The sequence below is a fragment of the Protopterus annectens genome, chromosome 6.part1 (genome assembly GCF_019279795.1).
Source record: "Protopterus annectens isolate FY-2018-M chromosome 6.part1, PAN1.0, whole genome shotgun sequence".
NCBI classification, from domain to species: Eukaryota; Metazoa; Chordata; order Ceratodontiformes; family Protopteridae; genus Protopterus; species Protopterus annectens.
The window spans coordinates 343,721,817-343,735,115 of NC_056738.1; positions in this window are offsets into that span (position 1 = coordinate 343,721,817).

Below are 13,299 nucleotides of genomic sequence, written 5' to 3' on the forward strand. Positions count from 1 at the left end.
TCCCCCCAGGTCTCTAATATTGAACTTATTGCACTAAAGATTTGCCTAAACTCCCAAAAAATGTATCAATCTTGTAGTAATCTATATTCCACCAGGGAAGAACCTTGAAAACCTAGGGCAAACTCTAAGTTGGTTAGCCACCAACTACCCTCAAGAGACCATTATATTAGGGGGCTTCAATATTGACTGGTCCCACTGCTCCGCCAAGACAAATCCCCACCCAATCAATCTATATGGCTTCTCCCAAAATATCACATCTCCAACCAGAATTGGTAACATACAGCAAAGAGAGTACGATTGACTGGATTCTCACCAATAAAGATGCGAACAACTATACCACCGGTACCCTCCCCAACGACCTTAGTGACCACCTTGTCACTTATATTATAAAGCACAAACTTTCTTCTACCAACCCACCCTTATATAAACTTATCGGAAATTGGAACAAGTTCAACCCAGAACTATTCCTAGCAGAACTAAAATTCTGCAATTGGTCGACCCTAAATACTCTACCCCTAGCCGAGAGCATGTCATACTTCAATGACACATTCCTAAACATTCTCGACTCCCATGCCCCAAATCGTCTAATTAGATCAAGGACCGCATAGCTCCCTGGCTAACAAAAGAAACCAAAGCAAAAATCAAACTCCGTGACCAGGCTTGGAACAAGTGGAGAGCTACCAAAACTCCCCTAGATCGTATTAAATTTCAACAGCTTAGAAACTCCACGAAATCTGACATTACTAGAGATAAAAAACAGTATTTCTGTCACCTCCAGGACATACATCAGTCTAACCCAAAAAAGTTCTGGGCTGGATTTAATAACCTCCTCCATCCTGGTAAATCTTCTACCCCAACACCCGAGAAACTCACTAGTAAAGATCCAGAAGAAGTAACCAATACCTTTAACATTCTTTTTACAGAGACCATCCAGTCCCTAGCCAATCTACCTACTTCCTCCCCATCCTTAACTCTTCCTAAGGACTCACCTCCTCTCTCCTTTAACCTACAAACAGTATCTACCTCCTATATTCGCACCCTATTAAAAAAACTGAAACCGTCCACCCTTGCGGCCGATCGTCTCCCAGCGGAATACCTACAAATAGCATCTGATATCATTGCCTAGCCCATAATCAATATTGATTAACAGATCCATAACTGAGGCTACCATCCCCCCCATTTGGAAAATTTCGTACGTCATTCCACTTCATAAGGGAGGCTCCTCCACGGAAACATCTAACTATAGGCCAATCGCAATACTGTCTCCAATAGCTAAAATCATGGAACGGTGTGTTCACAAACAATTCCTACACTACCTCACCATCAATAATCTTCTGTCTATTACCCAGCATGGTTTTCGCACCCATCACAGTACTACCACTGCCCTCCTCTCCTTTGTCGACTCAGTAAATAGCAACCGTAACAAAAAACTTATATCCTCTGCTCTCTTTCTTGACCTTTCGAAAGCTTTCGACATGGTTAACCACCAGCTATTACTCCACACCCTGCAAACCCTTCACCTTGACAACTTAGCACTAAGCTGGTTTAAGGACTACCTTTCTGGCCGGCAACAAGCAGTCCAATGGCAAAATAGTCTATCTCAACTGCTCTCTAACAACACTGGTGTCCCACAGGGCTCCATACCTGGTCCCCTTCTTTTCTCTGTTTTTATAAATGACCTTCACACAGTCATCCCCAGAGCCACCTGCATTCAATATGCAGATGACTCTACCCTGGTCTGCTCTGATCTTTCTCTCCAGAAACTCCAAGCAGCCACCCAACAATGTTTCACCAAAGTTGAAAAATGGTTCTCCGACCTGAAACTCATACTAAACCCAACTAAAACCAAGTTACTTCTATTTTTCCCCTCGTCTACCACTCCCTTAGCACAAGAACCCAAACCTGCTAATCCTAGGACCTTTTTTGTGGAATCCTTTAATGGCACCATCATCGAGCCCGTCTCCTACACCAAACTACTAGGTGTCACTATTGACCACAAGCTCAAATTTGATATGCACATTGCCCAAACCATTAAGTCAGTTAACAAGAAACTAGGTTCAATGTACAGAATCAGGAACTTTCTTACTCCTCATGCAAAATTAACCATTGCCCGTACTCATCTCCTTTCCACCCTACTATATGCCTCCCCAATATTTTCCTTCCTCAATAAACGTGAGCTAAATAACCTCTCTACTACCTACCATCACATAGCCAGATTCATAACAGGAACACCCTATCGTACCCACCATTGCCTCAACCTCAAGAAACTTCTCTGGTTAGAACTGCCCAATCTTCTTAAATCAACTCACGGAAGCATTTAAAATAATTAATCAACCTGACAAAACCCCCTCGCTGAGCAAAATCTTGACTCCCTACACCAACTTAAGTTGCCTTCGATCTTCAAACAGTATTCAGGTATTAACCATCAAATCTAATAACATGGGCGGCGATGCTCTTTATGCTAACTCTATTGGAAAGCAATGGAATTCCCTTCCCAACAACCTTTGGACTTCACTCAATCTATTCAAAAATAATCTCAGAGAATTACTTAAGTCTCACTGGTCATGCCCATGTCCAAACCCAGATTAATTCCTATAGGTCTCACAGTCCCTTTACTATCTTCTCCCTCTCAAGTATTATCTAGCATTTTACTTCCTCCACATGCACCCATGTCATGTGACCAATTCAACAAATGATTTGTTCAAACTACTAGCATGTATATATAGATGTCTAATTGTTTAGTTATCTTACTAATGTAGTACTTCTATCTAATTGTAGTGTGATACTTCTCTTAATATTGGGAGCTTTTCTCCCCGGGCCTCTACTGAAAAAGGATATGTATCCAGCTAGACTAGCCCGGTCAACAAATGTAAAATAAATAATAAATAAATAAAATAAACATGTAGAGATAATTGCTGGTTTTGATGAACACCTGTATATAAAAATGACTGACCATGCTAAGCTGATAAAGTTACAAAGTCATCAAAATTAAAACTAAAGTAGAAAATGGTGACACCACAGGAAAGAATGAATAATCATCTCCAGGGATCCTGTGAAGACTCCTACCCTCTCTGTGCCCCTTGGAACAACAATTACCATCATTAGAAAAAATACAAACTCAGTGTACGTAACCTTATTCTATGATGTTGCATTAATTTAACTATTTCTGTTTAGAGCTTAATACTATACCCTACTAGCACACGATAGCAGACATCTGCAGATCACTTGTACCCCCAGTCTAGCCACACTCTTATAAATAAAAGTGTTCTCTTAATTACAAACTACTTTGCCATTATTTTTCTGTGAAAGATTCTTCTCTGTTGTCATTTCCCCGTCACCACTAGGTGGCACCCTATACCTATAACATACCTTACCTTATTCACCTCTCACTCCAAACTCAAACCTCTATCGGTCAGCTATTTTTACCCAGTTTTTTCACTACCCTTTGCCTGAAACTCCTAAAATAACCCTTGCCCTGCACAACTTGCATATGTTCTGTTTTTACCCTGCAAACTCTCTTTAGCAATCACCTACCTCTTAACTGATCATTTTTTGCTGTGGTGCCTTGTCCATCCTTTAGCACTACCCGCGCCGTTCGCCCTGCGGGCTCACTCCGCTCCCCTACCCTAAAATACCACCCAATCCCAGAGCACCTAACCTTATACTTCCATAACCACACCTCCAACCAATAACCTACCTTATCAATCAAATATTTTACCCCTGATTGGTTTTTGCCTTCCTCTCCCTATTTCCCCTAGCAGCTCCACCCCTTCTCTTGCCTACTCTACAACCCAATTTGACCTGTTTATCCAAACCTATAAGCCTCACAATGACTAGCCCAGGCAGGCCAATACACTTTAAAGTAATCCTCTGGTCTGTATGTCTTACCCCTCTACTAATATCTTACAGCTTAAGCTACTATGAAGTCCCAAGCTTTACTAGATTTCAACACCCTACATGACAAACAAGCCCATTCTCTCTTACAGCTTCTCACACCCATATTAACATATCATAATCATCCTACCTTCTTCCACAATTTCACAGATTATCCCATACTAAATATTTCCAAATCAAAAAGGAATACACTACATTCTTTAAGGTCTTCAAACTTAAATATAATCTTCAACTAGGTCTACTTCAACATGGTGACATTCATCCAAACCCAGGTCCTTACACTACCACTACGGACTCCTCATCAGCCAATAGTTCACCTTCTAACAACCCCACCAACACCCTAAACTCTCTCTTGATAGGCCATCTTAACATACGCAGCTTAAACAATAAAATTACACAACTTCATGCCCTATTAGACACCCATTCTTTTGACATCTTATGCCTAACTGAAACTTGGCTCAAACCCACAGATAAAGACAACAATAATTCCACCAGGGTATAACATAATCCGACTTGACCGTCTAAATAAAAAGGGTGGTGGGGTTGCTCTACTAAATCTGAACTGAACATCATCTTAATAGACATTCATCCACCATCACCTTCAAATCTCAAGATTTTAACCACCAAGCTCCAAATAAATGCTAATAAATCCATATACATTATTTGCTCATATATCCCCCCCCCCGGAAATAACATTAACACTCTTGAAAATACCCTTAGCTGGCTCTCATTGACACTCCCACAGGAAACCATACTCCTTGGTGATTTTAATATTGACTGGAATGGTTGTACCGCTCCCAAACCTACTACTCATATAAACCTATTTGGCTTTCACCAAACCATGTAATTCCCGACCAGGACCCACAAACCTAGCAAGAAACAAACTACCTTAGATTGGATACTAGTTAACAGAAACCCCCTCAAGTGCAAAACCAGCATACTTCCCGATGAAATTAGTGACCATTCCCTTACCTTCATAACTAGGAAAAAAGACCACCATTCCCAATAAAACAATATTTAGGACAACCCGTAACAAAAAAAAAATTTCAACCCAGTGAACTTCCAAGCAGAGCTCAAAGCATGCAACTGGTCACCCCTAAAATGCCTGCCTCTTGATGATGCAGTCTCTTTCTTTAACAATAAATTCCTGAAAATCCTTGATAACCTTGCTCCCTCATGTACGGTCAGAACTAAAAATAAACCTGCTCCCTGGCTCTCCAATGAGACTAGGCACAGCATTAGACTAAGAAATAAAATCTGGTCCAAATGAAAGAAATCAAAAAACCCAATAGATCACCTAAACTTTAGACAGCTTCAAAATTCCACAAAAAGAGCTATAGTCCTTGACAAAAAAAGACTACTATCACAAACTCCAACAATCCCAGCAGCAAAACCCACAAAAGTTCTGGTCAGGAATCAACGAACTACTGCATCCAGGTCACTCCAAAACTCCTACCCCCTCTAACCTATCTCAAAGCCCTCCAAACATAATTGCTAACACTTTTAATATTTTTTTCTCTGAAACTGTCCAATCCCTAGCTAACACCTTACCACCTGCCACCACCTCAGAATCTCCTCCACTAACCAATCTAACCCAAACATTTCATCTCCAGCCAGTTCCCACATCCCTCATTCACACTACTTCTTAAACTAAAATCATGGACACCAGCAGCTGATCTCCTCCCAGCTGAACACCTGCAAATTTCAGCAGGAGTACTAGCCTACCCAATCTCCATCCTAATAAATAGATCAATTACTGAATCCTACATCCCATCTCTCTGGAAGATCTCACATCTCATCCCCTTGCATAAGGGAGGAAACTCAAATGAACTCGCAAACTTCCGCCCTATAGCCCTTCTCCCACCCCTAGCAAAAGTTATGGAGAGATGAATTCACAGTCAACTACTTAATCACCTCATTGAAAATAACCTATTAGTGGACTGCCAACACGGTTTCAGGCCTTTCCACAGCACTACCACTGCACTCCTATCCTTTACTAATAGCATTAATAAAAATAGAAATAATAACCTGCTCTCTTCAGCCCTCTTTATAGACCTCTCCAAGGTCTTTGATATGGTGAACCACCAATTGCCATCAAACATTCTCAAATCTCTTTCATCTGATACTCTAGCAGTTAAATGGTTTCATTCATACCTTGAAAATAGACAACAAGCAGTGCGCTGGGAGAACAACTTATCCTCCCACCTCCCAATCACTCTTGGGAGTCCCACAAGGATCTATTTTGGGTCCACTCCTCTTTAGCATTTTCATTAATGATCTAAAAACCTCCCTTCCCCAAACCACCTGCATCTAATATGCTGACGATTCAACTCTAATCTGTCATGCTTCCTCTCCAACTGAACTCCAAAACAAGACACAAACTGTATTCACCTTAGTGGAAAAATGGTTCCACCAACAGGGTCTCCTCTTGAACCCCAAAAAAAAACAAAACTACTAGTGTTTACACCTACACATAAGACCCCTCCACTCAATTTCTTACTTACCTCTAATAATGGTACTGTCATCACTCCCGACACTACCACTAAACTCCTAGGTGTAACTATGGATAATAACCTCAACTTTGACACACATTAACCTAATTATTAAACCTGTAGATAGAAAACTTTGTTTCCTGTATAAACTCAAACCATTTCTCAAAACCTCTGCCAAGATTACTATTGCTCAAACTCACCTGATTTCAACACTCCTCTATGCCTCCCCCATATATACAAACCTAACCAAAGGCAATTTAAATAAACTGGCAACTTCTTACAACAATATAGCCAAATTTGCCACAGGTACCCCCATTTAGAACCCACCACTGTCAAAATCTGAAACTACTAGGATGGCTGGAAATACAAAATCAACTACTCTACCAGCAACTCGCCTTTATCCACAAAATCTTACACTATCCCACTAATACCCCTATACGCAGTAACCTCCTCAATCCTTATCAAAACCTTCCAACCCTACGTTAAGGAAATAGATTACAAGTAGTCACCTTAAAATCTAAAAACAAAAAATCAGGGGACTGTGTTTTCTAACCCTGCTGGCAAAACATGGAACAAACTGAACTAACTTCTACCACATTCATCCACCTTTTCAGGAACCAATTAAAATTTTTCTTAAAATCCCAAAGGCTTTGCCCATGCACCAAGCCTGACTGATACTACCTTCCCTTGCCTTTAGCTTTTTTAACACCAATTCTTCTACATTTCTTTGGCTCTCTCTTCTAAAAAATTATAAATAATTTGCTCTCTTCATACCCTTCATTACTGTATCAATTTCCTCGACACAACATACTAACTAATGCTTATACTTATCTATGACAAATGTTGCACCAAATGACTGAAACATCTTCATAATGTTACCCTATTCTGCTTACTGCTGCTGAAATAGGTTGTACATGAATGTATAGTTATCCAATTCTTTTTTGAATGTATAGTATCTATCATCATAGTAATACCCTATTTGCTTACTGGTGCTGAAAATAAACTATACATAATTGTATAGTTATCCAATTGTATTTTGAATGTAAAGGTATCTTTCTGCATTTTGTATAAACTGTTTCTTTTCTCGGAGCTTTTCTTCTCGGGCCTCTATTGAAAATGGACATATATCCAATTAGACTAGCCCGGTCAACAAATCTAAAATAAATACTACAGCGTGAGGATTTTTATCAAAATCAGCAGATAGTGTTGTTGCCTCATAGCAAGAGGCTCCCTGGTTCGATTCTCAGCTGATGTACCTTCTGTGCAGAGCCTGCATATCCTCCCTGTGTTCATGTGGGTTCTCTCTGGGTGCTCCAGTTTCCTCCAACATTCCAAAGATGTGCAGTAGGTGCACTGGACACACTACATTGGCCATAGTTACAAGTGTGCAGGCAAGTGTGAGGTGTGGAAGAACTACCGTTGCAGGGCTAGCCAACTGGCGGTGTAATACTTGGCTCTACGTGACTCACTGCTGAAGTAACACCCAGACCCCAAATGCAAAAAAGGGAAATCGGGGTTGAGAGTGGCTGGAGACTTGTGAAGTGTATTCCATTTAGTGGCTGTAACTGCCGAGTACAGCTATAGAGTGGTCTTTTATGGGCGAAATGTTCTAAAATGCATACTGGTCATCACGGGTTCACACCTGCTTTTAAATTATATTTATGTTTAATATAATGGCATTTACTGGAATTTTTTAAATCTGTAGTTTTGAACTTTGTTTCACTGCTTACTGAAAAAATCATTTAGGTAAATTAAAGAATGTGTACATTTAGGCATGGTCCTAAAATATATGCACGGTCCCCATAGTTTCAGAATAGCCCAGGGACCAAGATACTCAATCCACCACTGGCCAGATGCATCTTTGATGAATGTGAGCTTCAAGGGAAAAGAAGTTTGTGGCTACTCATGCGAAGTTTGCTTTCAAGAGAAGCTTACCATTGCTTATGCCAAGTCTATTTTCAATGTGCAACAGTTTTGTTTAGCAAATTCCATCAAATTTAAATTAAATCCACATATTTAACTATTTTAGAAAAAATAATATGCATACTGACGGTTCTGAACGGGGATTATGGTAAATAGTGAAAGAAAGAAAGCCAAGTAGAGAGACACTGAAATGGCTACATAGGAGCCCTGGCCCACCACCCTTCCTACAGCCCCATTTCACCATGACCCATCTCTGATTATGCTCACCCCACAATTAACTTTAGACCATGATCCTTCCTGGCCTGCAGGTGTGAGCCCCTCTTTGCAGAATCTAAGAACCTTCATGAGCTGATAGCACCAAGCTTGCAATCTGAAAACTCCCCTTAACGCCAGCTAAATCTGAAACAAAGGCGGCTCCCTGTATCAAGCCCTGTGGCATCCCACTAGTAAGAAATTTTAAAGATGGCAGTGTACCCCCAAATCAGCAAATCTGCTAACCAGCGATTTACATAACATGTACCTTACTGACTTTCTTCAAGAGGAATCTTGATGAGTGGATGGGAGATAGTAAGTTTACCCCAGGTATCACTTCTATGTCACTGTTAGACAGAGGCACAGTAAACTAAACCTCCAAAAAGGGCATAGTAAAATTCATTTTAATGGGTGGCGAAAGACAAACACACTCTGGCTAGGCTTACAAATGCCCAAGGGCAGATAGCCTAGTATGAACCTATAAGCTTTGTCTAGAACACCCACCCGTGGAATGGTATCAAATGCACTGGCCATGTCAAGTTTCACCTGTCTTTATACTTTTATTATAAAATACAGGTCAAACAGAAAATTTAAAAAGCACAAACGGACGAGATTACACTAAAAAAAGCACTACACGGCAATAAAAGTTGAAAAAAAAAATGTTTTACCTGCGTCCCCTAACTACACCCACTGCAAAACATGCGGTTAACTAGGCTTCTTAACTGTCCAGATTTTTTGGTTTGCATCGTGTTTTTTTTTTCAAATCATTGAGAAATGAAAGTTTCAAAAGTACTGATGGGCATGAAGACTGAAACTCAAATGGCTTTCATTAGACCTGCTACTCTGTCAGCTGTTTAGACAGAAAAAGTCCCTATTTTGGACCTTTGTCCCACTCCTTTCTACAAACAAGATTTTTGTTTAACCCAGAATGTTTGTTTTAAGAAGTTGAAAAGTGTGCTCAACAAAGCACCCAAAATATAAAATCAAATAAATACTGCCGGCAAAGTCGCAAACATTCAGAGTCGACAATTGTCTGTCATTACATACTCAGTGGTTACTCCTGACTCAACCACCCCTAGGCAAACAGGAACAGACTCAATCCACCGATCCGCTTACAAACCCAGTACCTCCACCCCCCGGAAATCAGTTTTCGACAGCTCAACATCAGCCGGTATTCCCGTGCTTTCATGAGAATGAGGTAGCATTGAAAAAAAGCTGTAACGCAACATCTGCAGAGAGATACAATGCAACGCAGAACTCTGGAGTTCACTGTGCAAGACACCAGATTTTAAACTGAAAAATCTCATAACAAGGAATATGCAACCGTCGATGACAGAAGATAATTCCGGGTCATGCTACACATAATGCCGGACAAAGATATACATAAAAGTAAACATCTTTCCTGCAATAGGACAGCCACCACACCGAGTTACCCAAGACAGGATGCGGAGAGGTGTATGCACACATATATCCATTATGCGCAACATCTGAGCATATTCCCCAAAATGCAATTATTCATTTTTTTTTCTGGCTGTAATTCTACGAGCTTGGGTGTTTGCCAGAAACAAACATGTGAATTACGCAAATCAGCAACAAGCTGTAACTTTTAACAAAAATCGAGCACTCATAAAATACTACACAAGTGATGCCAAGACACATAACTGGACACACATAATTACTTCAGATCTCCGGCATAACTTTGGAAACCAATACAAAAATGCCATTACATTTGTACAAACATAACTATTTTTGTTCTCAATACGATACAAAAAAATGAGACAATTCAAACACTTTACCAATCTATGACAGCCGCCATCTTGACAAACTCCCGACCTTTCACCTTACTCCTCCCCTTTAGATCTTCACCGGACACGTCAGCCACTTATGATTGGAAGGTTACGGGACAGAACTTGAATATTTATGAGACAGACTTTACTGTTGGTAAACCGTGTAAAGGTAAATTTTCTTACGTACTGCTGGTGTAAAGTGAACATAAAAAATATTCGCTATTTGTGCCAGAACATATTAAAGAGATGCTAGGACGCTTCTAATCACGCGAAATAACAATCCGGACTTCGCTCCAACAGCTTTTTAAATCTCTTTAAAATATCCATCTTGTTTTCTTTGGATCTAAATGTCATTGCTTATAATGCCGTATTTTCATTTTCCATACATCCTTATCCCTACCTCCAAAAGATATACACCTGTATATATGTCTGATGTTTGAGTGTGATGAAAGTGAAAAAAAAATCACAGTAAAGTATTCCACCTTGTTGCTCCCATACAGCTCAATGCCCCCCTGCATGTCTTATGGCAAAATTCTATCCACAGTTCTGCAGTTTGATTGTAAGGAAAGTTAAAGAAACTATGAGCACATTGTGTCCAGACAGCCACCTGGCTAACAGAAAGTTATAGCCAGCCTCTGTGCACATCTCCGAACAGGAATGGTTGAATCAAGCAGGGATATTTTGGTGGTAGAGTAAGGAAACATGCTCTATGTCAGATAGCAATTTGATAAAACCAGAGTACTTGGATGAAGTCTTAACATAGACAGGGAAGACATGCAGAATGAACTACAGCCAAGAGAGTACTGCAGTGTGCTTCATACAAATACACAGTCCTGCAAAGCTAAGATAATGACTTTGACAAACAGACAACACGAGGATCAGTCATTTTCAACCATAGACCGACACTAATAACCAGAAGTTATAACACCTTTGTTAACTGTGTACACCTCCAGTATCCACTTGTACTAATAAAACATAATAGCCACAATAATCAGCTGTTTCACACAGGCACACTGTACTTATCCACAATAAAGTATTCCAACTTCCTTCATACATACACTTTAGTTCTACAAAGACAGAATAGTGACTATTTAAATCAAGCAATTCAGAGCAGGACAGGTTCAGTCACTTTCATCCACAAACACCTTCCACCCTACCCCCTGTTCCCAGGATGTATAGAAACTCTGCCTGTGTGCATCTCAGATTCCTGGCTATAAGTAAAATACATTAAAAAGTAGAGGAGTTAGTGGAATAACAACTAAGATCTTTACATCACTAATACAAGGTACAGGGTTTTATTCTGACCTCTGGCTATTGTCTAGGCTTCCAGTGCTCAGACTGATAGCCTATCACTGGACAGAGGTTGACAGTAAGTAAATTAACCAACTACCACCCCTCAGACACACAACCCTTAGCTGCCTCCTTACTAACATTCCTCACCATATAGGTGTCCAAGGTACTTAGGGACAAAAATGGGTTGGGTTGCATGGCTAGGCTTATAAAGACCCTGCTAGTCTTTAGCCTATTCTAAAACCTATAGTAATGGTCACAGTAATTTATTTCATCACTGTTTCACATGTGCAGTAAACAGCCACGGTATAAAGTATACCTCCAGCCATGGTATAAAGTATTCCTCCAGCCATGGTATAAAGTATTCCTCTAGATTGGTTTTAATATAAATACACATTAGCCTTGCACAGTTCTATACTGCTCAGAATATCTTTGCCTGCAAGGATTATAACAAAACACCTGTTACGCACTGTTGCATCATGTAGCAAAAAAGAGAGTGCTACTTGTTACAGTTCCACAGAACCATCAACTAACTAACATATTATAGTGTTACCCATGGGCCATGATGTGAGTGTGACTAACTTACTGCAATAGCTAACAGTAATAAGTGCATGGCCCTCTGTGGCTGCAGGGCCCTAATAGAACAAATCAGGTCAATCAGCATAAAGCATACACACAAATAAAATATAAAATGGGAAGATAGAGCTGCACAGATCTTAATCATTTACTTCCAGAGTCAGAGTCAAAGCTAAAAATAACCAAGGATGACCATTCTAAATCAGGATTTTTTTAAAAATATTAGTACTGCTGACTTTAAAAGCTAAATAAATAAGAGGACATGGATTAGCTTGCATTTTCTGATGTAAATAAGTTTGCAGCTTTAATGATTGTCATTGTTTATTACCAATGTCATTGTCATTGTGAACTCTACCACTTTTTTTTTGCAAAGAAGCAAGATGTTAGGAGGGACAGAAACAAAATTTGAGTAAAAATCATGGATGCCTGTTGATTCTTTACTGCGGCCTTGATTGTATAATCAAGCGCAAGGCCTGGGTTGTTGTCCTGAACTGCTGCATTTTATGTGTGTTGAGATGCAATGATAAAGATTGTATTTTACGTTCTGTTTTAGGCACTATTTGTCGGTAACAGCTAAAAACAACTTTATTGAAATAGAGATACTAGTAGTTAATATTTGGTTATTTTTTACTTCTTTACGTTATTGGTTACATTTCTCTGCACTAGCAAGGTGCTGGTTTGTTTAACTGCATTCGCAAGGTGCCTCGTTTGTGAACCCTGCTATAACCTCACCTTTTTTGGCGTTTTTCTGATGACTGCATTCTACAGTTAATTAATGGCGGGAACTGCTTCTGTTTTATATAGATGTAGTGTCTTTTGCCTTTCTAACGATTAGTACATGCCATTTGCTAGGTGACTCTCTTCCATTATAAACTCAAGCGGCATTCTATATTGCCCATCAGCTGCATTTCTTTCAGTACATTAGTTAATCCACATTTGTGGAGGGATGCACTGATGTACCATATATATTAAGAATATTTGCGATTTACATACTCAGCCAATGCCATGTGCTAGGTGATTCTACTCCTACTTACAAAGTACATATGGTCTTCAAAGACTATCAGCTGCATTATTAATGTGTATTG